General features: G+C 48.1%; 1 long non-coding RNA gene across 2 annotated transcripts; it reads right to left on the bottom strand.

Annotated features, from left to right (window-relative positions):
• Nucleotides 1-7,288: 7,288 nt before the first annotated feature.
• On the bottom strand, nucleotides 7,289-25,670 carry LOC131384522 (uncharacterized). Of its 2 annotated transcripts, XR_009215448.1 has the most exons (6): nucleotides 25,614-25,670; nucleotides 18,080-18,177; nucleotides 13,188-13,319; nucleotides 11,978-12,146; nucleotides 8,956-9,116; nucleotides 7,289-7,537 (listed from the first exon to the last, which is right to left on the bottom strand). It is a non-coding gene; the product is annotated as an uncharacterized LOC131384522 (long non-coding RNA). The 2 variants fall into 2 exon arrangements; XR_009215449.1 differs by lacking the exons at nucleotides 7,289-7,537; nucleotides 8,956-9,116 and adding an exon at nucleotides 10,562-10,665.
• Nucleotides 25,671-26,257: the final 587 nt, after the last annotated feature.

Genomic DNA, 26,257 nt, shown 5'->3' with positions numbered 1-26,257 from the left:
TTCATGTACATTGCCCAATTTTTGATGGAATTATTTGATTTTTTTCTTGCTGATTTGTTTGAGTTCCTTGTTGATTCTGGATATTAGTCCTTTGTTGGATGCATAGTTTGCAAATATTTCCCCCATTCTGTGGGTTGTCTGTTCACTCTGCTGATTATTTCCTTTGCTGTGTAGAAGCTTTTTAGTTTAATTAGGTTCCATTTATTTATTTTCGTTTTTGTTGCATTTGCTTTTGGAGTCTTAGTCACGAATTCTTTGCCTAGGCCAATGTCTAGCAGAGTTTTTCCAATGTTATCTTCTAAAATTTTTATAGTTTTAGGTCTTAGATTTAAGTCTTTGATCCACCTTGAGTTGATTTTTGTATAAGGTGAGAGATGAGGATCCAGTTTCATTCTCATGCGGCTTGCCAGTTTTCCCAGCACTATTTATTGAATAGGGTGTCCTTTCCCCAGTTTATGTTTTTGTATGCTTTGTTGAAGATGAGTTGGCTGTATTTAGTTTTATGTCTGGGTTCTCTATCTGTTCCATTGGTCTAAGTGCCTATTTTTATACCAGTACCATGCTGTTTTGGTAACTATAACCTTGTAGTATAATTTGAAGTCCAGTAATGTGATGCTTCCAGATTGTTTTTGCTTAGCATTGCTTTAGCTATTTGGGCTCTTTTTTGGTTCCATATGAATTTTAGGATTGTTTTTTCTAGTTCTGTGAAAAATGATGATGATGTTTTGATGGGAATTGCATTGAATCTGTAGATTGCTTTGGGTGGTATGGACATTTTCACAATATTGATTCTTCCCATCCATGAGCATAAGATGTGTTTCCATTTGTTTGTGTCATCTGTGATTTCTTTCAGCAATGTTCTGTAGTTTTCTTTGTAGAGATCTTTCACCTCCTTGGTTAAGTCTGTTCCTAGGTATTGTATTTTATTTATTATTTATTTATTTATTTATTTATTTATTTATTTATTGCAGCTGTTGAAAAAGGGATTGATTTCTTGATTTGATTCTCAGCTTGGTCGTTGTTAGTGTATAGCAGTGCTACTGATTTGTGCACATTGATTCTGTAACCTGAGACTTTACTGAATTCGTTTATCAGATCTAAGAGCCTTTTCGATGAGTCTTTAGGGTTTTCTAGCTATACGATCATATCACCAGAAAACAGTGATAGTTTGACCTTCTCTTTTCCCATTTGGATGCCCTTTGTTTCTCTTGCCTGATCGCTCTGGCTAGGACTTCCAGTATAGATTTTTCTTATTTTTAATTCAACAAAGCCTCATTCTGTACCATAGAATGTATCTATATTCATAATATAGATTGGTCTGTAGTTTTCTCTTTTTTGTGTTATCTTTGCCTGGTTTTGGTATCAGTCCTCAAAGAATGAGTTGGGAAGTGCCTAAGTTTCTTTTTGACTAAACTGTTGGTCAAACTTATATCTTGATATTTACAACACTCAGAAAAAGCCAAGGCCTTGCAAAGTTTATCTGGTATTCTCAAGTGGAACATACATCACCATCAACTGGGCACTGTTCAAAGCAAATTCCTGGTTCCTGGGCTCCAGAGACTCTGATTTGGAAAGTCTGCAGCAGGGCTGGGTACTCTCTATTTCCTTTTTTTTTTTTTTTTTTTTTTTTTTTTTGAGACGGAGTCACTCTGTCGTCCAGGCTGGAGTGCAATGGCACAATCTTGGCTCACTGCAATCTCCACCTCCCAGGTTCAAGCGATTCTCCTGCCTCAGCCTCTTGAGTATCACCATGCCCAGCTAATTTTTGTATTTTTAATAGAAACGGGGTTTTGCCGTGTTGGCCAGGCTGGTCTCAAACTCCTGACCTCAGGTGATCCACCCACCTCAGCCTCCCAAAGTGCTGGGATTATAGGCGTGAGCCACCATGACCAGCCAGTACTCTCTAACAAGCACCCCTAAGAGATTCTGACATGAGCCCCCTCTCACTTCCCTTTAAGAAACATTGATACAGTTGCCCAAGCTGACCCAGCTAAGCAGCCAAAGAGGATGGGCTAGAAAAGTGATGTTTCTTCACCCAGGAGTCTGAGCTTTTAGCGTGTTTGTGTCCATAATGAATATCTAAGGCGGAAGTTAGAGTATGCATTATTTCCCAAAATTATTTGTCCACAAAAATCTCTTATCTTTGGAGAAGCACCTCATAGGATTGATGTTTCACAGCATATACTTTGGGAAGCACTGCCCCAGAATTATGCAAATGTCCCTCTGGAATCTCATGGGGCTTTTTTTCTAAGCACTCACGCATTGTGGCTTGAAGCTGCTTTTGTATGTGTCGCCATCAGTCAGATGTTTGTCGGGGCCTCCATCAGGATTAGCTGATTTAGGCGCTTGCCTCGAGAGCAAAATTTCAGGAGGTGCCAAAACTCCATAATCAAGAAAAATTATTATTTGGAGGCTGGGTCAACAAGATAGCGCATTGGCAGCCAGTGGAATAAGGAAGGGATACAATGGTGTAGTGTAGGGGGTGCTTAATACTCACCATGAGTGGAACCGAGAGCCAGGGTCTATCTCGGTGGGGCAGCAGGGCAGTCAGGCCAGGCATCTGGTCTGTCTCTCCTGTAGAAACTGCTCCAAAGGAGGGGCAGCCCTCTCTCACCTCTTAACTCCCATCCCAGGCACAATACATGGAACACGGGATTATTCAACTCCCTTAGAGCACAGAGATGATGCCAAGTTGACTTACCTCCCAGCTCCTGCTCAAGTATCTAACCCACTGAGCACAAGGAGACTCAGGCAACGCCTGTGGGCAGACAAGGGGCTGGATGTCATCTGGAAAGCGTCCCTGGTCTTTGTGTGGGTGCCTTGCTTTGGATGTGCTCCCAAATCTGACTCGGGGGGAGAGAGGCTGGGTGCCAAAGAGTTTCTGGAAAAAGTTTGTCCTTTTCCGAATACCCTTCCTCTCTGTGTCCAACAGAACTTGACCTCAAATGTGCAAGTTCTAACATTCAAAAAAGTTGAGTTTGGGCCTGATTGGGCTAGTGCTAGATGTTTGTGATTTATGCAATCATCGGGGTCTGATTAAGCTCCACAGCTGGGAGGCCTTCAGCCATGACTTTGGGGAAAAAAAAGAAAAGAAAAAAACACACAACCCTGAAAGCCAAGAGTAGGAACAGCTTCCTGGGCCCACCCTTCAGGCTGGTTCCAGGACACTCCCTTACTCCACCACTACCCACTCATGTATCTCATTAAAAGGGCTTTACACGTCTGTCTCTTCCTTGGAATTTCCATTTCTTCTTTATTCCAAGAACTATAAAAGCCTCGTCAATTAATTGCTAACCATATGAATCAGAACAGGGTTCCCTTTAAATAAGTGTGCAAAAGAGTTATTACAGAGGCTCCACGTTGGTCTGCTCAAAAGAGGAAATGTTTTCTCTTAGACATCTAACTGAAGATAAGCCTCCAGCTGACTATAGAAGATTATTCTTTATGCAACAAAAAGCTGGTTCCCCACGGCCTCTACTTGTCAACACCTCATAAATTTACTTTGAGTTGCTTCATAAGCTCAAAAGTACAGTGATATCTTCTGGGAATTAAGCTTTGTAATAACTTGATTGTGTTAAACAAATAAACTTCAGAAGGCAGGGCAAGCTAGACCCCAGGGAAGCTACCCGGATGTGTGGCCTTGAGGGTTGCTGGAAGGCAGGTTCTTAGGGACTGTGTCCCTAGCTCTAGGATGCTGGCTTTCAAACAAATGTCATTTCACAGAGCAGGACCTGAGACCTAGAGTGAGAGAGGGGGTGATTGGTCCATGTTCACACAGTGGCAAATCTGGGGTTAGGATCTGGATGTTGTTGCCAGATCTTCTCTCTCTTTCCCTACCGACCCCCAGGGTCCAGCCCCTCCACTCTGCTCCCCATCCTCCTAGGAGGGCAGGAAAGAATCTGACAAGACTGGGCGCAGTGGCTCACACCTATAATCCCGGGACTTTGAGGGGCCAAGATGGGAGGATCACTTGAGGCCAGGAGTTCAAGACCAGCCTTGTCAACATAGCGAGACCCCCATCTCTATTAAAAAAAAAATAGAAAAAAAAGGAAAGAATCTTACAGCTGCCCAATGGAACACGTGTGGAATGAGATTCAGCCATTTTCTCTCCTCAATCAGTCTCTGCATTTTAAGTCATTTATCTTTATTGTGCTATGAAAGTCTTTGGGTTGTGTCAAATGGATTTCAGGCAGGGAGGGAGCAACTGGTGAGAAGTTAGGAGGCTGCTAAAGTCGTACTTGGAATAAAGCAGAAGTTCTCACCCCAGATTGCACAGTAGAATCACTGGGGGTCATTTTTTCCTTGTGTGTGTGTGTGTGTGTGTGTGTGTGTGTGTGTGTGAAGCACCTGTCTGCTATTGAAAGGGGGGTTTGATTTTTTTTTTTTTGAGACGGAGTCTCGCTCTGTCGCCCAGGCTGGAGTGCAGTGGCACCATCTCGGCTCACTGCAAGCTCTGCCTCCTGGGTTCACGCCATTCTCCTGCCTCAGCCTCCCGAGTAGCTGGGACTACAGGCGCCCGCCACCACACCCAGCTAATTTTTTTGTATTTTTAGTAGAGATGGGGTTTCACCGTGTTCACCAGGATGGTCTCAATCTCCTGACCTCGTGATCCACCCACTTCGGCCTCCCAAAGTGCTGAGATTACAGGCGTCAGCCACCACGCCCGGCCGAAAGGGGGGGTCATTTTTAAAATCCCAAACGTGCAGACCACATCCCAGACCAATTACATATAAATCTCTGTGGTGGAGCCCCAGACTTCAGGCTGGAGGGCAGTGGCACTATCATAGCTCACTGCAGCCTTGACTTCCTGGGCTCAAGAGATCCTCCCATCTTAGCCTCCCGAGTAGCTAGGACTACAGGCACAAGCCACCATACCTGGCTAATTTGTTGTTGCTTGCCTTTTTTTTTTTTTTTAGAGATGGGGTCTCACTATCTTGCCCAGTCTCAGGATTTCTTAAAGCTCCCTAGTGATTCCAACAAGCAGCCAAGTTCCAGAACCATGGAGTAAAACCATTCTAGATCAGGCACAGTGGCTCTTGCCTGTAATTCCAGCACTTTGGGAGGCCAAGGCGGGCAGATCAGGAGGTCAGGAGATCAAGAACAGCCTGGCCAACATGCTGAAACCCCCTTCTCTACTAAAAATACAAAAATTAGCCAGGTGTGGTGGCGCGTGCCTGTAGTCCTAGCTACTTGGGAGGCTGAAGCAGGAGAATCGCTTGAACCTGGGAGGCAGAGGTTGTGGTGAGCCAAGATCACGCCACTGCACTCCAGCCTGGGCAACAGAGTGAGACTCCGTCTCAAACAAACAAACAAACAAACAAACAAAAAATTTCTAAACCAGATGAAGCCAAACAGGGGTGGGACAGTTGCAGTTGTGGCGATGAATGCCCAACATTTATGTAGACAAAGCTGTGTGATCTTGGGCAAATCACTTAATCTCTTGGGGTCTCTGTTTCCTCATCTGTAAAGTGAAGATGATTCTATAACCTTCCTCATAGGGTTATTATAGGGTTGAATGGGACAATGCTTGTAAGTCCTTGGCACAGTGCCTGGCACACAGAAAACACCCAGGAATTTTAGGATTTTGCCTATTATTTTAGAGTTTACAGTGATGTTTTCTATGCAGTATCTCAAAATTATACCTTACTTCCTCAATTATAGGGGTGCACATTTTTGCATTTTAACATCTTTAAAAGTGTAATGCATCTTATCATAGATAGTGTCTTATATTCAGCGACATGACCCTCACCTGCGCCAAGCACCTTTCTAAGGGTTTTATGTGAATTACCTCCTTTAACTCTCACAATATCCCTATGAGAAGAGGATGATTATATCCATCCTCATTTAAGAGACTGGTAAACTGAGGCCCAGAGTGAAGTGCCTTGTCTGTGTTCCCACAGTCAGTGGCAGAACAGGCATTGACCTTGGGTCGGGCTCTAGAGTCTGTGCTCCTAACCACTCTGCTATATAGCAGCTCATGGAAACTGAAAGGCAGGTGAGGTGAGCAGAGTCACCCAGCTGGGATTTGAATCCATGACAGCAAAACCACCATGCTTGTTCCCTATCCTGCTTCTGACTGGAGGCCGATTCCCAGCTGCAGCTGGGGGAGAAGTCCACATGTGGCTGTCAGTGTGTCTGCACAGAGGGGGAGCTGAGACCTAGGGTGAGAAAGAGGGTGATTTGTCCATAATATTCACACAGTGGCAAAGCTGGGGTTAGGATCTGGGTGTAGATGCCAGAGCCTCTCTCTCTTTCCCTACCCACCCCCAGGGCCTAGCCCCTCTGCTCTGCTCCCCACCCTCCTAGGAAGGCAGGAAAGAATCTGAGAAGGCTGGGCACAGTGGCTCACACCTATAATCCCAGCACTTTGAGAGACCAAGATGGGAGGATTGCTTGATTTACCTACCCTGCCTGGTCTGTCTGGCTGGTGCCCCCTCTCCTCCTCTCCCCTCTTCCTGTGCTAGCCGCATCTCCTCTCTTGCTGACCTCCATAGGCAACCACCAGGGTATATTCTCTGGCCCATCTGACATGATTTTAGCCAGTGTCAACGGCAAGGATGAATTCTTTCCTGCCATCCCAAAGCACATCGGGCCCCCTGCCTCACACATGTTCTGTTCACCATGCATCTGCCTGTATGATGGATCCTGGGCCCTCGCCCTCACCATCCCAGCACAAGAGGGAGTCTCATCATAGCGGTTCCTATCCCTTCAGTGTGTACTCTGCCCCGCCCGGCATTCTGCTAATTGTTGCATGTGCACGCCTCAGTTTCCCCACAGCCGCCCCGTGAGCCCGGTGGAACGATTACCCCCACTTTGAAGGTAACAAGCCTGAGGGACTCAGGCTGAGCAGCTTGCTGAGATGGAACATGAACCCAGGCCCATGTGACTTCCACACCCATCTTCCAGGAAATATTTGTGGAGTCCATCATTTTATTACATTACAATATTAATCCATACAATAATGGGTTCAACAAATATTTCCTGGGTTCCTCTCGTGGGCTGGCTGAGCTGGGCATAGCATGGTGAGCAGAGCAGGGTGAGTCTCAGCCTTCAGGGAACTTAGAACCCAGTGGGCCAATGGACTCGATTTGAAGACTCGCACCCGGATGTGGTGCATCTTCAGATGCAGAGGGCCGTGGAAGAGGCCAGCGGGAGGCTGGAGCTGGGAGCAACCGTGGAGCCTGTTTCAGCAGAGTGGCAGGAAGTGAGGAAGGGAGGCCTGGAGAAGGAGCCAGCCTACCTTCAGGAGTCAAGGGGGCAGGACTTTGCTGGGATGGGGAGGGCCTTGAGCAAGCATCCAGCCACGCCCTCTCCACCCCTACTGGGAGAGCCACAGGATGCCCCGAGAGCGAGAGCGCAGGCAGAGCCCTGACAGGATCCAAGTCGAGTCATTAAGAGACTCTCCACCTGGGTGGATCCACTGTCAGTCTCAGCATCCACCAGCTCCCATCCTCCTCTGGCAAAGGAGAGGTCATCCCCCAGGTCCATGGCTGACGGGGCAGAGGACCGTATTTGTCATCCAGCTCCAGCTCAGATTCTTAGGAAATAACAAAGTAACAAGAGATCAGAGAGGTCTAACTCAGCCAGAGGCGCTGGAAGATTTTAATCAAAAACAGCACAGAAGTTAAAACCTTAACCCAAACCATCCCTGCCAGATAGAAATTCAGTCTCTCCTGGAAGTTCTTTTAAAAGGGTTCTCCATGCTCTACACAGTACACAGTCATCAGTTTCTGTGCTTAAATAATACTCATGGGCTGTGAATCCTTCTTCACCCTAAGCCTAAATCTTCTTTACTGGAATCTAACATGAATACCAGCTTCTCACTATATTTCTATTTGTGAGATAATATATATTTGAAGATGGTAAATTGTTTTCCAATACAAACTTAAAAATTACACCAGTCGCAGTGACTCACGCCTGTAATCCCAGCACTTTGGGAGGCTGAGGCAGGAGGATGGCTTGAGGCCAGGAGTTTGAGACCAGCCTGGGCAACATGGCAAAACCCCTTCTCTACTAAAAGTTTTAAAAATTAAAAAATCCGGGCATGGTGGCACACACCTGTGTTCCCATCTACTCAGGAGACTGAGGTGGGAGGATCGCTTGAGCCCAAGAGGTCAAGGCTGCAGTGAGCTATGAGCGGACCATTACACTCCAGCCTGGGAAACAGAATGAGACCCTGTCTCAAACAAACAAACAAAAAACTTAAAAATTTTGTGATTCACACCTACAATCCAGCACTTTGGGGGGCCAAGGCAGGTGGATCATTTGAGGTCAGGAGTTCCAGACCAGCCTGGCCAACATGGTAAAACCCTGTCTCTACTAAAAATACAAAAAAAATTACCTGGGCATGGTGGTGTGCGCCTGTAATCACAGCTAATGGGTAGACTGAGGCAGGAGAATCGCTTGAACCCAGGAGGCCAAGGTTACAGTGAGCCGAGATCACACTACTCCACTCCAGCCGGGGGTGACAGGGTGAGACTCTTGTCTCAAAAAAAAAAAAAAGTAAAAATTAAAGATGACCTTAGAGCTTTGATGTAAAATGGCAGGGTTATCTTAAGCCACTTTGCTCCTTTGGTTCTGTTGGCACTGAGACAGCCAGTGAGGAGGAGCAGGGGCACAGGAAGGAGGGTGCAACTGCAGCAGAGCCAAGGAGACAGGGACCAGGTCCCACCCCAGCCCTAAGCAGAGCAAAGACAGGAGCCCAGATGCCCAGGGACCCCTGTGAACCACCAGTCAGCACATCCCAGAAAGGTCCTGAGGACTCCAGAGTCACTCCAGTCCTTCTCACCTACCTTGTCACAAGAACCATCATACACACACACACGTACATACTGACTGGCATGAACATTTTGGGGTGTCAGATGTAACAGTGCCAACTGAGGGTAGGCTTGACAGATCTAAATGCTTGTCCCAACTCTGCCCTTTCTAGCTGTGTGACCTTGGACAGGTACCTACCTCTCTGATGGTTGGTATCCTCTCTGGGAGAATGGGGTGAAGAATCACACAAGACAACCCTCATGAGGTAGTTGTGAGGACCGATGGAGTCATGGAGCCAAAGTGGCTTGTGAACTGGACTAACACGATGTATTAGATTCATGGTTGCCTTAGGTCTGACCCTGAGCAGGAGTCCAAGAGGGACAGGCAGGAGAGGAGAAAGAAGTGAAAGGTGTGGCAGCCCTGGAAATGTCCCTAAGCCCCAAAGCTAGGCACCTTGCTGCTGTTGGGGTCTCTGCCAGGGTCTGAGGTGAACATACATGGTGAAAACAGTAGGGGGTTATCTGGGTCAGGTCCTGGACCTGACACTTTTCATGGGATCATCTCAAAAGAGCACGAGGGCTGGGCACGGTGGCTCATGCCTGTAATCCCAGCACTTCGGGAGGCCAAGGCAGGAGCCTCACTTGGGGTCAGGAGTTCAAGACCAGCCTGGCCAACATGGTGAAACCCCATCTCTACTAAAAATACGAAATTTAGCCGGGCATGGTGGCATGTCCCTGTAGTCCCAGCTACTCGGGAGCCTGAGGCAGGAGAATCGCTTAAACTTGGGAGGTGGAGGTTGCAGTGAGCCAAGATCATGCCACTGCACTCCAGCCTGGGCGACAGAGGAAGACTCCGTCTCAAAACAAAACAAAACAAAACAAAACAAAAAAAAGCACCAGGAGGCAAGCATTTTCGTTCTCCCATTCTACAGAAGAGGAAACTGGGGCTTGGGGAGGTTCAGTTTCTAGGCTGCGCTGGCATTCCCCTGGGTGCTAATGGCCATGCTGCATGGCTGTGTGGGGGTGCATGGCTTCTGCAGGACAGGAAAGCGTTAGAAGCTTCCCCCATGGGGCCAAATTCTCCATTAGACACAGGAGGCACACTGACACTTTTGGGGCCTCATGAAAATGTTGGTGGTGGTGGTTTTTTTTGAGACAGGATCTCATTTTGTCACCCAGGCTGGAGTGGAGCAGTGCAATTGCAGCTCAGTGCACCCTCCAACACCCCGGACTCCGGTGATCCTCCCACCTCAGCCTCCCGAGTCTGGGACTACAGGAGTGTGCATTTTCTTGTAGAGATGGGGTTTTGCCATGTTGCCCAGGCTGGTCTTGAATTCCTGGGCTCAAGCAATCCACCCGCTTCGGCCTCCCAAAGTGCTGGAATTACAGGCCTGGCTGAAAATGTTTTAATTTTATTTTATAATCAGAAGAAACGTTGGACAAAATAATCAATATATAATCATGAATCCAGCTTGGGTTATATTCATCTTTATACCAACACAGTTGTATAATATACTTTGTAATATTTTTCTGTGGAGGAAGGGACCCATGAACACAAAAGGCAGATGTGGCCCTGGTTCCCCAGGGCTCTGTCTCCACATGGGAGAGAAAAGTCAGGAGCTCCTTCTCTGCCTCCCCACCTCACTGCTTCCTCCCAGCCCCTGGTCTGGCTCAGCAATGCCAGGCCAGACCAAGTCCGGCCGACTGAGCCAAAGCCAAAGCCCCAAGGGCAGCCCAGGTCACCCCAGCTTAGCCTGCGGAGCCCCCACCCCACACCCTGTCCCAGGTTCTTCTCCCAGAGCCCCCTGCCATCCCAGCATCCTTGCAGCCCAGAGCTGAGGAAGGGAGTGTTCTGATTCCTGGCAGTGCCCAGTTTCCTGTTTTTCTCCAAGTGGACGAGGTCAGGCTGCTGGAAAGGGACATGGGGGCCATGTGTGGGCCAACAGATCCCAGCCATGTGGATGGACTCAGTGGCTGGGGGAGGAGCCAGGGAGCTGCCCTGGGCCCCCGGGCCCCCCACTGTCCACCTAGAGGGCCCTCTCTTCCTGATACCCCCGCAGACTCCGACAGATCCCCACACACCTCTGCAAGGCCTCCTTGTTCTCTCTGACCTCCTGAGCTTCAATTTGCTCATCTGTGACACAGTGAGGGGGCTTCTGCAAGTGCCTGCCTACCTGCTCTGGGGATCTAGGCCAGACCGAGAGTGGAGTGGGAAGGGCTCTGCCAGCCACTGAGCAGTGAGGCTGGTGACGCGAGCTGCAGGAATCACAACTGCGCCCGTTTACCGCACCCCCGCCCTGTGCCAGGCCCTCCCCCTGTGCAGTTTCAGCTTCACCATGGCCTTATGAGGATGGACTTCTTATTTCTATTTTGTGACTGAGGAAAATGAGGCTAAATGCCTCACCTATGATCACAGGGATAGGAAATGATGGATATCAGGCCGGTGCCCACACCACAGCCACCTCCCTCCTCACATGGCTGCTGTGGACGGTGCTGTCTCAGAACCCGGTGAATACAGGTTTCCCTCTGGTGGGAGGATCACTGGATCCTGACCCGAGTACATGGGCAGTTACTTCATGGGGAAGACAAGACGCTTCACCAAACGGGGCCAAAAGACACCAGGGATTACATCTGTAATCCCAGTGACTGGGGAGGCTGAGGTGGGAGGATCACTTGAGGCCAAGAGTTCGAGGCTGCAGTGAGCTATGATCACACCACTGCACTCCCGCCTGGGTGACAGAGCAAGACCCTGACTCTTTTTTATTTTATTTTATTTTTTATTTTTTTGAGACAGAGTCTCACTCTGTTGCCCAGGCTGGAGTGCAGTGGTACAATCTCGGCTCACTGCAACCTCCACCTCCCAGGTTCAAGTGATTCTCCTGCCTCACTCTCCTGAGTAGCTGGGACTACAGGCCTGAGCTACCACACCCGGCTAATTTTTTTATTTTAGTAGAGACGGGGTTTCACCATGTTGGCCAGGCTGGTTTCAGACTCCTGACCTCAAGTGATCTGCCCACCTTGGCTTCCCGAAGTGCTGGGATTACAGGTGTGAGCCACCGTGCCCAGCCATGACACTGACTCTTAAGAAAAAAAAAGAGCCAACTCAGAGCCTTCAGCCTCCCCACATCCCCCCAACACACACACACACACACACACACACACACACACACACACATACACACACACACCCCACTGTCCATCCAACACGATTCATTGCACACCTTGGGATGCCTTTTGAGAATTCTGCACCCTTCTGGGGTGGTGGAGTCAAACTATTCAAGTTCAAATTCCAGCTCTGCCAGTTGCCAGCTCCAAGGCTTTGGGCAAGTTTCATAACCCACTTTGCCTCAGCCTCCACTGTAGAGTGGGGATAATAACAGCTCTGACCTCCTAGGAATTAAGGCATGCATTAATCAATCATGTCAAATGTCATCATCAGCATCCTCTCCTCCTCCTCCCTCTCAACCCCTCTTGCCTGACTTGGCATCTCTCTTTTCTTCCACTTGCCTCTGCCCTCTTCTCTCTCCTGTGAACTCCTCCCTCATCCCTTCTAGGCCCTTTCCTGAGATGGAGAGCGGCCACCCAGAAAAAGGAGGCTCAGGCCAGGAGTACACGAGGCCATGGCCAAGGGAGGATCCACGTGGAGGAGGCGCCCATGAGAGGGGGCAGGGCCCCACCCTGCAAAGGGCCCAAGTAAACCGCTCAGCCTCCTTTCCCGCTGAGCCCTCTGGGGTCTGAGAGGAGGGCCTAAGGGTCATTCTCATGCTCACTCTAAGCCCAAGGACTCAGACCCAGCAGCCAGAGATCCAAAAGGGAGAACAATAGGCAGCTGAGCCACACAGAAGCTGGCTTTTCATCGGGATGACCTTGAGCATGAACAAGAAATGATGGGGAATGGAGCCTCCCCTGTGCAGCAGAAAGCAAGCCTAGGTCAGCCTGCCCTTAAGCTCAGCGACTTTTGGGATATAGGAAAATAACACAAGAGTTCAATGCCTGATACGTGAGTAGGCGCTCAAGAAATACTTGTTGAATGAATAAATGACTCCACACGGGGGTAAAGTGTTGGAGATGGGAGCAGACAAGGAGTGCTAACAGCCACATTGGCCACACTGAATGTGGACCAAGATGGTAGCTCCCAGGGTAATGCCTGCAGCTAACCCTGGCAGAGCACTGCTCCAAATGCCTTACCCATGGTGACTGATTACTTCACCTAAAACCCCTTATGATGGTTCTATTATCATCACCCCTGTTTTACAGACAAGGAAACTGAGGCACAGAGACATCAAGAAGCTGGTCCAAGGTTACAGAAACCCAGGCGCTCTGGCCCAGAGGCCATGCTGTTAACCCCTGTGCTCCCCTGCTCTCAATTTTGTTCTGAAGAGGGAATATCCTGAGCTTTCAGCTCATGTGCTTATCTCTCGGTTCAGACACCATGCTTTTGGCTTTCCTGGAGTTTTCTCAGTGTACGTGCTCTACTTGGGCCTCTGTCCGTGGCCTGTTTCTGCTGTTGTTTTACTGCTGTTATCTGCCTTCTCAGCAGATCCATGCTGTTGGCTACCTGGGCTGAAAATCAAAACAATGTCAGCAGTTAGGGGAGCGATGGTGGTGGTTTGCACCAAGATGGAGGTGTTGAAGACAGAGAAAGGGAATGGCTGGGCTCTGTTTTGGAAGTAACAGGGAAAGGACTGCCTGATAGTTTGGATGTATGGGGTGAGAATAATAATTACACCCACTTCACCACAAATTAAAGAATAGAATGCATGGAAAATGGGTGATAGAATGATATGAAGTAGGTGATGTAGCATGTGATAGCCATGACTGGTTCTATAAAGCAAAGAAGCCAGGCATGATGGTGCACACCTATAATCCCAGCACTTTGGGAAGCCGAGGCAGGAAGATCACTTGAGCCCAGGAGTTTGAGACCAGCCTGGGCAACATAGTGAGACCCCGCCTCTACAAAAAATCAAAAAATTAGCTGGGCATGGTGATGCACACCTGTAGTCCCAGCTACTCAGGAGGCTGAGGTGGGAGGATCCCTTGGACTCAGGAGTTTGAGGCTACAGTGAGCCATGATGGCACCACTGCACTCCAGCCTGGGCAACAGAGCGAGAACCTGTCAAAAAAAAAAAAAAAAAAAAGCAAAGGAAACAGTTGAGAGAAAGGAGAGATAGCCATGAAGAGGATGCAGGTTGAGCAAGCCCTGGGCTTGTTCCTATTGCTGGGAGCTTTCTGCCGCCCCACATTTGTGCAGGATTCCAGCTGAAACTGGCAGCACCAGCCAGGTGCTCTTGCTGTGGGTACTTGGGCCAGCCCTGCAAACGCCTATTATCTGGACATAATTATCAACAGTGCTTCTGTGGCGGATGCTGGGAAGTGCCACCCAAATCCTTGGCTATTGGCAATGGGAAGACACCTTCAGCTGTCAGCCTTCTTTGAAGGCTGTCTCAACTGAGAACAGCCTCGCCCAAGGTCATACCTCCTTCCAGAGGTAGCCAGTATCCAGTGACTTATCAACATAATGGCATGAAGGCCAGGCCTCCTCACTCCAACCGGAGATGAAGCTGAAGGGCCATCTCAGCCGAAGGTGCCCTGTGGGATTGGCTGAGGCCTTCGCTGAGACTCCATCACATCCCAACATCTCCCTCTGCTCAATCTTGCTTTGGTCCCTTCCTTTTCACAGGTGTTGATCCCCAAGGCCTCCTAATCAACTTTCTGCACACTAATCTACATTTCAGAATCTGCTTCCTAGGGAATTCAACCAGCAACCATCACTTTTACTCTCAAAAGGTGTCCCAGTTAGGATAATAAGTTATACCATCACCCTAGCTCTATGAGACCTACCAAGTCACAGTGTTTGTTACTACTCACTGTAATTACTTATTTAATGACACTAGACTAGGAGCTGGAGGAGGCAGGAAATGGGTACGTTTCATTCCCAATCATGCAGAACCCAAGGCCTGTCACAGCAGGTGCTCGATAAACATTTGTTGAATGGATGAATAAACCACCTTATCTAAGCATTTAGAGACCAGGGCAGCTCTAGGGAGAGGAGGAGGAGGAGGAAGCTATGAGCAGTGAAAACAAAGCAAGCAGCCGCCAGACAGGTGCGTCCACACCTCCATCCCAATCAACTGCCCTTGCTTGTAGCTCCCCCTTGGTGGGCCTGGCACATGGGGAGGGCTGAGTCAGTCTCCTTCACTCGTTCATGTAATATCTATTGAGCCCTTCCCATGTGCCAAGCCCAGTGCAGGAGGCTGGTGTCCAGAGGTGAATCCAACCCAGGCCTCCATCCTCCAAGACCTCACAGGTTAGAAGGGGAGGCACATGTGCGAACAACGATTATGACATAGTATGAGAAGCTGACAGTATGCCAAGGCTACCCTTGATTTTTATTTTAGCAAGATTTCACCTGCACTAACAGTGGGTGGAGGGAGGAAATGGAATCCCTGGATTTGTCTGCAACCTCAGGAGTGGTTCCGACCCCAAGTCGGTAAGAATCCCATCCCTGCTGGTGTTCCCTGGCTCTCGCCTCCTGCTCCTGATTCCTTCTTTTCCTCCCTTCTACTGAAATTCATCAGTCCTGCAGCCCAGGCCAGGCTCACAGTGCCTTCCAAAGTGGCAACCACTTAATCACATTAATAAAAATGGCTGTGGGGCCAGTTGTTCCCTCCTATGTAAAGTTCATGTTTTAGAGATGGCTTTCTAGAGATCATGGCCTTGGTTTTGTTGCCTACTCCAGACCAAGTGGGCAGACAGCTTGATCCTGGGTGGGAAGAGAACCTGACTTGTAGACTTGCCCAACCTCTGCTCAGCAGGCAGGCAGCCACTCACCCAAGTGGGTGAGATTCCCAGGAATCTCAGCTCAGTTCCTGGAGGAAATCTGGAGCCAGTCTGGGGAGCTGGCAGTGCCCAGGAGAGCTGGCAGGCCCAGCCACCTCTCTACCCACCCTCTTCACCTCCCATTCTCATCTCCTGTTAGTCAGAAGGGGCCTTGGCTGCCACGGGAAGCTCACCCACAAAGCAGAATTCCAGGAACTCCAGGCTGAGCAGACTCCTGGCTGCTTTCTCAGTTCCTTTTTGCTTCTTAAAGGTCTCTGGTGCCAGAGCTCAGCCCCCTGACCTTCCAGGCAGAACCCTGGCTGGTTGTCTCTGCACTGCTCCCTCCCTCCCCCACAATTACACTTCTCCCTTCTTGGGGCTTCTGAGACTCCTAGAAGGTCATCGCTGGAAAGGACCGTATAGATAGCAAAAGAGGAAGCTGCGAGGCCCTAAGGAGAGCCTCTATCTAACCGCTCCCACCTGCCAGAGTCCCCAGCCTCCACAAGTGTAGTCATTAATTGGGCCCCAAGTGATGTGGGCCACTCCTTTGTCCCTGGACCCTTTCTGTAGGTGATGACATAAAAAGATTTAACTGCCCTAAAAAAGGGTAGTGGGGGTGGGTGCCAGTAGCTCATCACATAGCCCAGGATATGAACGGAAAAAGCAGAGCCCGCCATCTGTAAATTATATACCAATTATACAATGGGGTAGTATGCAGTCTTTGCAAGGAATGAGGCAGCTGTATATGTACTGCATGGACCTCTAGTGCACAGGGGATACAGAAGTTTCTAGAAGAATGAAGGTGTACCTGGAGGGGCTGCTAACTCAAGCGTCTGAGTGCCAAGTAATGGGAACATTGAGTGGAGGAGACTCCAGGCAAGAAGGGGGTGATCTCTTTGGAGAAATTAGGAGGAGGCTTTCCTTAGCCTGTGATTTGTCCTGTAATTAGGATGACACAGCAGGCTTGGGCAAGTGTATATAAGTGCCATTTGGGAGCAGGATCCCTTTGTCCCCTTTCCACTCCTCCACTGCCACTCCTCTCCCTCGAGCCACAGAGAAGAGCCCTAGGTAGGATGGATTGTGTCCTGCCTTCTTGCAAAATGTCTATCCATTTATTTCTTCACTTATTTCTTCAGCAAAGACTTTTGAAGACCTGCTGCAGACACTGATGGCACAAATGTAATCAAGATAGATGTGGTGTCCGTCCTCATGGGGTGCACACAGTCTGATGGAGACAATTAATGCCACATAGTGTGGGATAAAGTGTCAGGTGAGCAGAGAAAAAAAGTAGGTTCTAAGGGAGCACAGATGATGCCCCATCAGTGAGAGCTGGGTACAAGGGAGAAAGTCGAGTCCTGCCTAACCTAGGGGATGACAATGAGTTGGTCAAATGACAGTACCTCAGGCTCAGAGAGGTTAATTGTCACCAAGATCACATATCTAGGCCGGGCGCGGTGGCTCACGCTTGTAATCCCAGCACTTTGGGAGGCCGAGGTGGGTGGATCACGAGGTCAGGAGATTGAGACCATGGTGAAACCCCGTCTCTACCAAAAATATAAAAAAAATTAGCCAGGCGTGGTGGCGGGCGCCTGTAGTCCCAGCTACTCGGAGAGGCTGAGGCAGGAGAATGGCGTGAACCCGGGAGGCGGAGCTTGCAGTGAGCCGAGATCGCGCCACTGCACTCCAGCCTGGGTGACAGAGCGAGACTCCGTCTCAAAAAAAAAAAAAAAAAAGATCACATATCTAATCAGTGATAGTCACCAACTCAACTGCCCATCTGTATAGACTGACTGGGTTGGAATCTTGACTTTGCCATTTTCTTTTCCTTTTTTTTTTTTTGAGACAGAGTCACCCAGGCTGGAGTGCAATGGTGTCATCTTGGTTCATTGCAACCTCCCCCTCCCAGATTCAAGAGATTCTCCTGCCTCAGCCTCCCAAGTAGCTGTGATTACAGGCACGCACCACCAAGCCTGGCTAATTTTTGTATTATTAGTAGAGACGAGGTTTCACCATGTTGTCCAGGCTGGTATTGAACTCCTGGCCTCAAGTGATCCACCCATCTTGGCCTTCCAAAGTGCTGGGATTACAGGTGTGAGCCACTGTGCCCAGCCACCATTTTCTTTTTTGATTTATTTTATTTTAAATTTTTTGTAGAGACGAGGTCTCACTCTATTGCCCAGGCTGGTCTTGAACTCCTGGGCTCAAGCAATCCTCTCGCCTTGGCCTCCCAAAGTGTTGGGATTACAGGTGTGAGGCACCATGTCTGGCTGACTTTGCCACTTTCTAGCTTAGTGCCCTTGGGTAAGTACTCTGTACCTCAATTTCCTCATTTGCAAAATAGGGACATAAGAAACCTGCCTCACTGGGCTCCTTGGAAAAAGTAAATGCATTAGTATAGCTATTCTCAAAGTGTGGTCCTAGGACCCCCTGGAAGTCCCCAGGACTCTTTCAGGGGGTCCATGAGGTCAAAACTATTTCCATAGTAATGCTAAGACATTATTTACCTTTAGTGCTCTTTTGTGGAGTTTTCCAAAGACCACGTGATACAGGACATCACAACTGATTGAATGGAGATCTATGAATGCTGCTGTCTTCCATTAAGCTAGATTAAAGGGATTTGCAAAATATAAAACAATGCCACTGTCTTCACTAATTATTTTTTATTTTGTTAAATAGTTATTTTCAAAAAGAATGTTTATATTCATATGTAATGGGTTATTAGTATTTTTAATGAAGGCATTTTTTTAAATTTATGAGTTTTAATTTCCAGTACTGTAAATATCAATAAAAATTCTAGCGGGGTACTGGAGTCCACTTGCACTGGCTTGGGAAAGTTGACTGTAAATATCTCTTCCCATTTCACATTCAGTGATGTTAGGTTGGTATCTTGAAATGGGCCATGGTGGGCCAGGCACGGTGGCTCAACGCCTGTAATCCCAGCACTTTGGGATGCCGAGGCAGGTGGATCACCTGAGATCTGGGGTTCAAGATGCCTGTAGTTCCAGCTACTCAGAAGGCTGAGGCAGGAGAATCTCTTGAACCCGGGAGGCAGAGGTTGCAGTGAGCCAAGATTGCACCACTGCACTCCAGCCTGGGCGACAGAACAAGATTCTGTCTCAAAAAAAAAAAAAACAAAAAAGAAAGAAAGAAAAAGAAATTGGCCGTGGTGGAAGTATTTACACTATGGAAATTGGTAAGTGCTACAAATTAGGACTTTTCAGCAGAGAACCAATTGTTAAACATGTACCATCACACCATCGGATATCATCTATAAAAACAAAAGCTCTTTGGAGTCCTCAAAAAAATTTATGAACAAGCCAAAAAGCTTGAGAACCACTGAGCTGGTACTTATAAAAATGTTTAAGTCAGGCCGGGCACGGTGACTCATGCCTGTAATCCCAGCCCTTTGAGAGGCTGAGGGGGGCGGATCACGAGGTCAGGAGTTCAAGTCCAGCCTGGTCAACATGGTGAAACCCCACCTCTACTAAAAATACAAAAAATTAGCTGGGCATGGTGGCAGGCACCTGTAATCCCAGCTACTCAGGAGGCTGAGGCAGGAGAATCACTTGAACCCGAGAGGCGGAGGTTGCAGTGAGCCAAGACTGTGCCACAGCACTCCAGCCTGGGCAACAGAGCGAGATTCCACCTCAAAAAAAAAAAAAAAAAAGTTTAAGTCAGGGCTTGGTACATGGTAGGTCCTCAGTCATTAATTGAGAGCTCCACTAGATTTCAAAACTCAAGGACTTGCCCTCTAATGGATGGCCTTACTTTTTGTTGTCTCTTATTTCTCAGGCTCCCAGGTGCTCCTTCGGTTGCCTTGGAGCCCTGCTTGCTCCCACCTACTCCCTCTCCATTCAGCTCTGGTCCCTCGTACTGCCCACCTCAAAGGTACTCTGCCCAGGGCCCAGAGGCGCCACCCACTCTCCGACCTGTGCCGCAGAGAAAGCCAACAACCACAGCCAGAGACTTACTACCACCTACTTGACCTAAAGAGCACATTTGTGAAATGCCCCTTGTTTACCTTTCCAACCACCAAGCTAATTGTTTGTGTCTTTAGCTAACAAGCTGTGGGTGATTACAGCCCCACTGGTGGTTGTGGGCACTGTTCAGAAGCTTCTGGCTTTGAGATCTCCTCAAAGGCTTACTTGGGCTTGGTTGTTTCATCATATTATATTTTTAGAGAATTACAGGGCAAGCCTCAGCCAGATTACGAAAATCTGACTAAGGGTGTTGCATCAAGGTCCCCAGCAGGAGCATCTCCAACCCCCTCCAGAGCCAGCAGTGACAAAGAGAGCGGGGCCTTTGGGGGATTCAAAGAGATCTTCTAAGAGAATGCAAATTGGTGACAGTTCTGAAAGCAAAACAAAGCGCCCGGCGCGGTGGCTCATGCCTGTAATCCCAACACTTTGGGAGGCCAAGGCGAGCGGATCACAAGGTTAGGAGTTCGAGACTAGCCTGGTCAACACGGCAAAACCCCATCTCTACTAAAAATACAAAAATTAGCAAGGCTTGGTGGCGCGCACCTGCAATCCCAGCTACTCGGGAGGCTCAGGCAGGAGAATCGCTTGAACCTGGGAGGCAGAGACTGTGGTGAGCCGAGATCACTCCAGTGCACTCCAGCCTGGTGACAGAGCAAGACTCCATCTCAAAAAAAAACAAAAAACAAAAAACCTACAAAGCAAAATTTTCATGACCAGGAACTCCAGGAAATCTAAGCATAAGAATCACCAAACAAGTAGTAAACAATAATAAATGATAAGCAAATCAGCTGCCTAGGAAGAATTATGGAGGTGAGAACGTTTCAACATGAAAGATGAGGGAGGATACAAAAATAAACATCAAATACAATATAACGAGCCTAGCCTTTTCTCCTTGCTTTGTTTAATTTGATGATTTCCTAACCTCACTCATTTGACTATCACCTTTGTGGATTTTTTCCACATCTGAATTCCACCTATGTTATTAATTTACTTAACATTCTTCTCTATATTGACTCTTTTTTTTTTTTTTTTTTTTACTTAAATTATTTTGAGGCTGGGCACGGTGGTTCATGCCTGTAATCCCAGCACTTTGGGAGGCTGAGGTGGGAGGATTGCTTGAGTCCAGTTTTAGGAGACCAGCCTGGGCAACATAGTGAGACCCTGTCTCTACAAAAAATAAACAAAATTAGCCAGGCATGGTGGTGTATGCCTGTAGTCCCAGCTACTCGGGAGGCTGAGATGGGAGGATTGTTTGAGCCCAGGAAGTTGAGGCTGCAGTGAGCCATGATGGTGCCACTGCACTCCAGCCTGGGTGACAGAGAGAGACCTTGTCTCAAAAAATAATAATAAAAAAAAGTTCAAAAAATTATTTTGAAAGGAACCTGCGTATTTTAAAGGGAACCTTCATATTTTGACTATAGATGGAAAATCAATAATATTTGCTATATAGAAATAAATCCAGTAACAACCAAACATTGTTATTCAACTCAAGCTAGGCTCTGTGGCCTGTCATACACTCTAAACCTAAGGCCAGCACTTTCTGTCTTAAAGAAATTTATAAGTGTCAGAGAGAGATACATTGAAGACATATTGGCACTCTGCCAGGTGCGGTGGCTCATGCCTGCCAGTACTTTGGGAGGGCAAGGCTGGTGAATCACTTGAGGTCAGGAGTTCGAGACCAGCCTGGCCAAAATGGTGAAACCCCATCTCTACCAACAAAAAGACATATTGGCACCAAAGTAAGACTTTCTACTTGACTTAATTAGAAGGATTGAAAGTGTGACCCACTTCTAGGAGTTAATCCTATGGCTATTCTCCACTACAGAATGGCAGCTCCGTGATGCAGGGACTCCATCTATTGTGTTCACTGCTCTGCCTCTGGTGCCTAGACCTGACCTGGTGCATAGTAGGTGTTCAGAAAATATTTGTTGAATGCATGGATTAACTAATATGCAAAATGAAATACGTATAAGGATATTTATTGCAACAATTCTTATAATGGTTGGAAATGGTTGGAAACAAGTCTATCAACAGTGAACTGGGTAAATTATATACCAGTCATACAGTTGAATAGCATGCGTCTTTATAAAAGAAGGAGGCAGTTCTATATGTACAATGTGGAACCCACTGATAAGTGAGATAAGCAAGGTACAGGGCAGTTGTGGATAGTATGCTTCCATTAACTTTTTAGAAAGAGGCTATAGGAATGTATTGTTTGCACATGCTGAAGTACATCTGGAAAAATACACAAGGAACTGGTAAGAATGATTGCTTCGTCTACTGCCATACCACCCGGAACACGCCCGATTTCGTCTGATCTTGGAAGCTAAGTAGGGTCAGGCCTGGTTGGTACCTGGATGGGAGAATGGTTGCTTCAAAAGAGCCTGGGGGCTGAGCACAGTGGCTCACGCCTGTAATCCCAGCACTCTGGGAGGCCGAGATGGGCAGATCGCCAGAAGTCAGGAGTTCAAGACCAGCCTGGCCAACACGGTGAAACCCTGTCTCTACTAAAAATACAAAAATTAGCTGGGCTGGTGGGTGCTTGTAATCTCAGCTACTCGGGAGGCTGAGGCAGGAGAAGCACTTGAACCGGGAGGCAGAGGTTGCAGTAAGCCAAGATCACGCCACTGCACTCCAGCCTGGGCAACAGAGCAAGACTCCATCAAAAAAAAAAAGAAAAGAAAAAGAAAAAAAGAGCCTGGGGCCAGAGGTGGGAGAAGCATGCTCTTTGGAATTTGTACAAACTGCATGCATCAATTATTCAAGAAATAGACAAATCTAAAAAAGAATTAGAGAATAACTAGCTCAGCATGAGATCCAATGTTTCTTAGAGCTGTGGGCCACCACACATCATCTAGTGCACCCCTGGGGAACCACATGCCTCCCTTTGGGGAACTGTGATTTATAGTAAAGCTCTGTCCAGATGGCACGGATTGCGTGAAAGCATTCTCGTCTCTACAGACAGACATCTGCTCTAATCTCTGCATCTTAACACCTGGGTTTTCCCTCTACCTAATTTGAGCATCCTTTATCTGAATCAGGTGAAATATATCTTGGTCCTGATCAAGACTTCTTGGTGATTAGCACAAGGAGTCACGTAATCCTTGACTGACATTTCCGGCATCCTCTCTAGCCCATGAAGTCACTCATCTCCTTCCACAGCTTTCCCAGGTGACATTCCCTTTCTCAGAAAATAGGAGTAGCTCTCTCTACTCATGTAGGCTACAGACCCTCTTTACTGTTTCCATGTGTTACACAATCCCTAATAAGCATAAGCTTATTACATTTTTTTTTTTTTGAGATGGAGTCTCACTCTGTCACCCAGGCTAGAGTGTAGTAGCGTGTGATCTCGGCTCACTACAACCTCCGTCTCCCGGGTTCAAGCGATTCTCCTGCCTCAGCCTCTTGAGCAGCTGGGATTACAGGCATGCACCACCACACCCAGCTAATTTTTGTATTTTTAGTAAAGACGGTGTTTCAACATGTTGGCCAGGATGGTCTCGATCTCTTGACCTTGTGATCCACCCGCCTTGGCCTCCCAAAGTGCCGGGATTACAGATGTGAGCCACCGTACCTGGCCAGCTTATTACATTTAAGGCTTTTGCTGCAGTGTAATTTCATCCTGGGGCTACTTTTCGCTGTTGGGAATTCTCAAGCTGGCTAAATTTTACAACTCTTAACTGTACCGGTCAGTATTGCATGTCACAGAAACCTAGCTGCAGTGGCTTCATCACATGCCAGAAGCTGACGGTCAGCATTCCCCAGGAGGTGGGCAGTCCCCGGCTGCATGATGGTTCCACGAGGCTATTGGGGACTCAGAGCCTAGCTTTCTGCTCTGCCATCATAGAATTATTATGCTCAAATGCTGGCTGCTACACCTGCAAGCACTGGGTGTGCATTCCAGACTAAAGAAAGGGGATAAGGCCAAGGGCAACAGACAAAAGGGCTTGTGCCAGCTGGGTCAGCCCCCCAGCTTTCCCAGAAGCTCCATCCAGAGACTTCCATGTACATCTCACTGGCCAGAATTACATCAAATAACCACCCTAGCTGTAAGAGAGTCAGGGAAGCATTTCACACTGGGCAGGTCACCACTATGAATAAAATCTGGGTTCCGATCATAAAAAGGAGAGATTGGATATCCCCCTCTGAGCAAAAGATATGATTTTATTTTATTTTTTGAGACGGAGTCTTGCTCTGTCACCCGGGCTGGAGTGCAATGGCACGATCTTGGCTCACTGCAACCTCCGCCTCCTGGGTTCAAGCGATTCTCCTGCCTCAGCCTCCCAAGCAGCTGGGATTACAGGTGCATGCCACCACACCCAGCTAATTTTGTATTTTTCGTAGAGATGGAGTTTCACCATGTTGGCCAGGCTGGTCTCCAACTCCGGACCTCAAGTGATCCACCTGCCTCAGCCGCCCAAAGTGCTGGGATTACAGGCATGAGCCACTGCACCCGGCTAAGATATGATTTTAAACCAATTCTATTAGCTGTTAGTATGCATGGCTAATCCACCCTAGGAGAATGCATACTTCTGGAGGGCAGTAATGCCTTTTTTCATGTTTATATCTTTCATGCTTCTACCGAAGGGTTGAAACTGAACATGAGACATATTTGGAGGCAACAGTGGGGGAGTAAGGTTAGATACTAAGATGGAACAGGCTTCTGAAGTGATCAACAAGCAGCCACAGCAGGTTTTTTTTTATTTTTTTATTTTTTGAGACAGAGTCTCGCTCTGTCACCCAGGCTGGAGTGCAGTGGCACGGTCTTGGCTCACTGCAACCTCTGCCTCCCAGGTTCAAGCAATTCTCTCGCCTTAGCCTCCCAGGTAGCTAGGATTACAGGCGCCCACCACCATGCCTGGCTAATTTTTGTATTTTTAGCAGAGATGGGGTTTCACCATGTTGGCCAGACTGGTCTCGAACTCCTGACCTCAAGTGATCTGCCCGCCTCAGCCTCCCAAAGTGCTGGGATTACAGGGGTGAACCACTGTGCCCAGCCCACAGGAGGTTCTTGATCTGAAGAATGGTTTTGGAGCCACTTCAGGTCAACATACATTTACTAAATACCAACTCACCATTTGGTGATTACAAGCTGCCATCAAGGTGCATACTGTCTGTTAAGAGAGATAAGGTAGGCAGATACATAGCTCGGCTAAGTGGTGCTTGGAGAGGAGGCGTTTCATCAGGAACTTGATGGATGGGTATGATTTGACAGGCAGAGGCGGAGGGGTGCATTTCAGTCCACAGGGCAGCCTTGGGTCAGGATGTACAGACAGGTGGTTTGGGTCGACGGTAAGTAGTACAGAGGGTGCCCACAGGGAAGCTAGACCAAAGAGGTGAGTTGGGGCTAGACTGTGAGGCCCTTATAAGCCAGATAACAAGCTTGTACTTCATCAGTAGGCAATGGGGAGCCATTGAAAGTTTTGGGCGAGGGAGTGACAGACAGTGTAGGAAGGATTGGAATATAAATGACAGGAAGCAAGAGGAAAGGCTGACATACCACAAGGGCATCATCAGAAAGGGGAGATAAAGGGAAGCCACAGACACAGAGGTATCACGGAGAGAGCATCAACATGGCTTGGCATGAGACAGCAAGAAGAGGCGGGTGACAAAGACTCCCAGGGTTGGCGGTGAGGTCATTAACAGAGAGGGGTGGCCAAGGAACAGGTTTGGGGAACAGTGCAAAGCTGGAGATGCCAGATGGCTAGAAGGTGGAAATACTCTATGGGCCCCTGGAAACTCTGGTTGGGAGCCCAGGATCATGGTCAGAACTGAAGGTGTTAATCTGGCAGTCAACAGCAAAGAGAGGACAATTGAGAGAGCCAGGGCAGCCCAGATACACTATGTCCAAAGCCAGCACTCCTCTTCTTCTTCCAGAATCCTCTCTTCTCCTGTGGCTCCCAACCTCTGCAGCCTCATCCCAGGCTCGCCCTCCCCACCCATGTCCCCATCCTGTCATCATACTTATTTTCTTAATACTGATTCTCTCCGTATTTTGCTCATCTCTCCTGCTTCCCATCTTCCTGCCACTGAGAGTCCAGTTCCCATCATTTCTCACCTGGTTCACTGCAAAGCCCCCCAGCTGGCCTCCGGGTCTGCAGCCTGCACTCTTCACTACTGCAATCAGAGAAAGATTTCTAAATTCCATTCTAGCAATGTTATTTGTCTTTTCTCCAACCCAGTCTACTAAGAGTTGCCTACAAGGCCCTCCTCCACAATCCAGGTTGCAGACTGCAGGGCCAGCTGCATCTCCCTCTCCGTTCCTTACATCCCAGACCCCGTTCCTCAAACATGCTTTGACTGTCCCTTGTCTCCATGCCCTTGTATATGTTATTCCTTCTGCCTGAATGCTCTTCCTACCTCATTCACCTGGCTTACTGCTAGCGTAGCTGGCAGCAACCAATTCAAGTATCACCTCCTCCAGGAAGCCTTCTTTGATCTATTCTATGAGTTCTTACCTCACCCAGGGATTCCTTCTACCCTCCACATCTATCATTACCATGTCCATCTCCCCTGTTGAGGCCAGGCCTCACGACTCATTCATCTCTCTCTGGCACCAGGGCCTGGTCAAGTGCCTGGCACCAAATAGGTGCTCAACTACTGTTTGTTGAATGATTCAATACAGCCAGTAGTGGATGAGGACTCCAAGGGAGAGAGTGTAGAGAAATGAGGGGCTTAGGCCTGAAACTTGGAGGGTCTCAA

The sequence above is a fragment of the Hylobates moloch genome, unplaced genomic scaffold (genome assembly GCF_009828535.3).
Source record: "Hylobates moloch isolate HMO894 unplaced genomic scaffold, HMol_V3 SCAFFOLD_10, whole genome shotgun sequence".
Lineage (NCBI taxonomy): Eukaryota > Metazoa > Chordata > Mammalia > Primates > Hylobatidae > Hylobates > Hylobates moloch.
The sequence above is the reverse complement of the archived record's forward strand: the minus strand, read 5'-3'. Positions and strand labels throughout refer to the sequence as shown.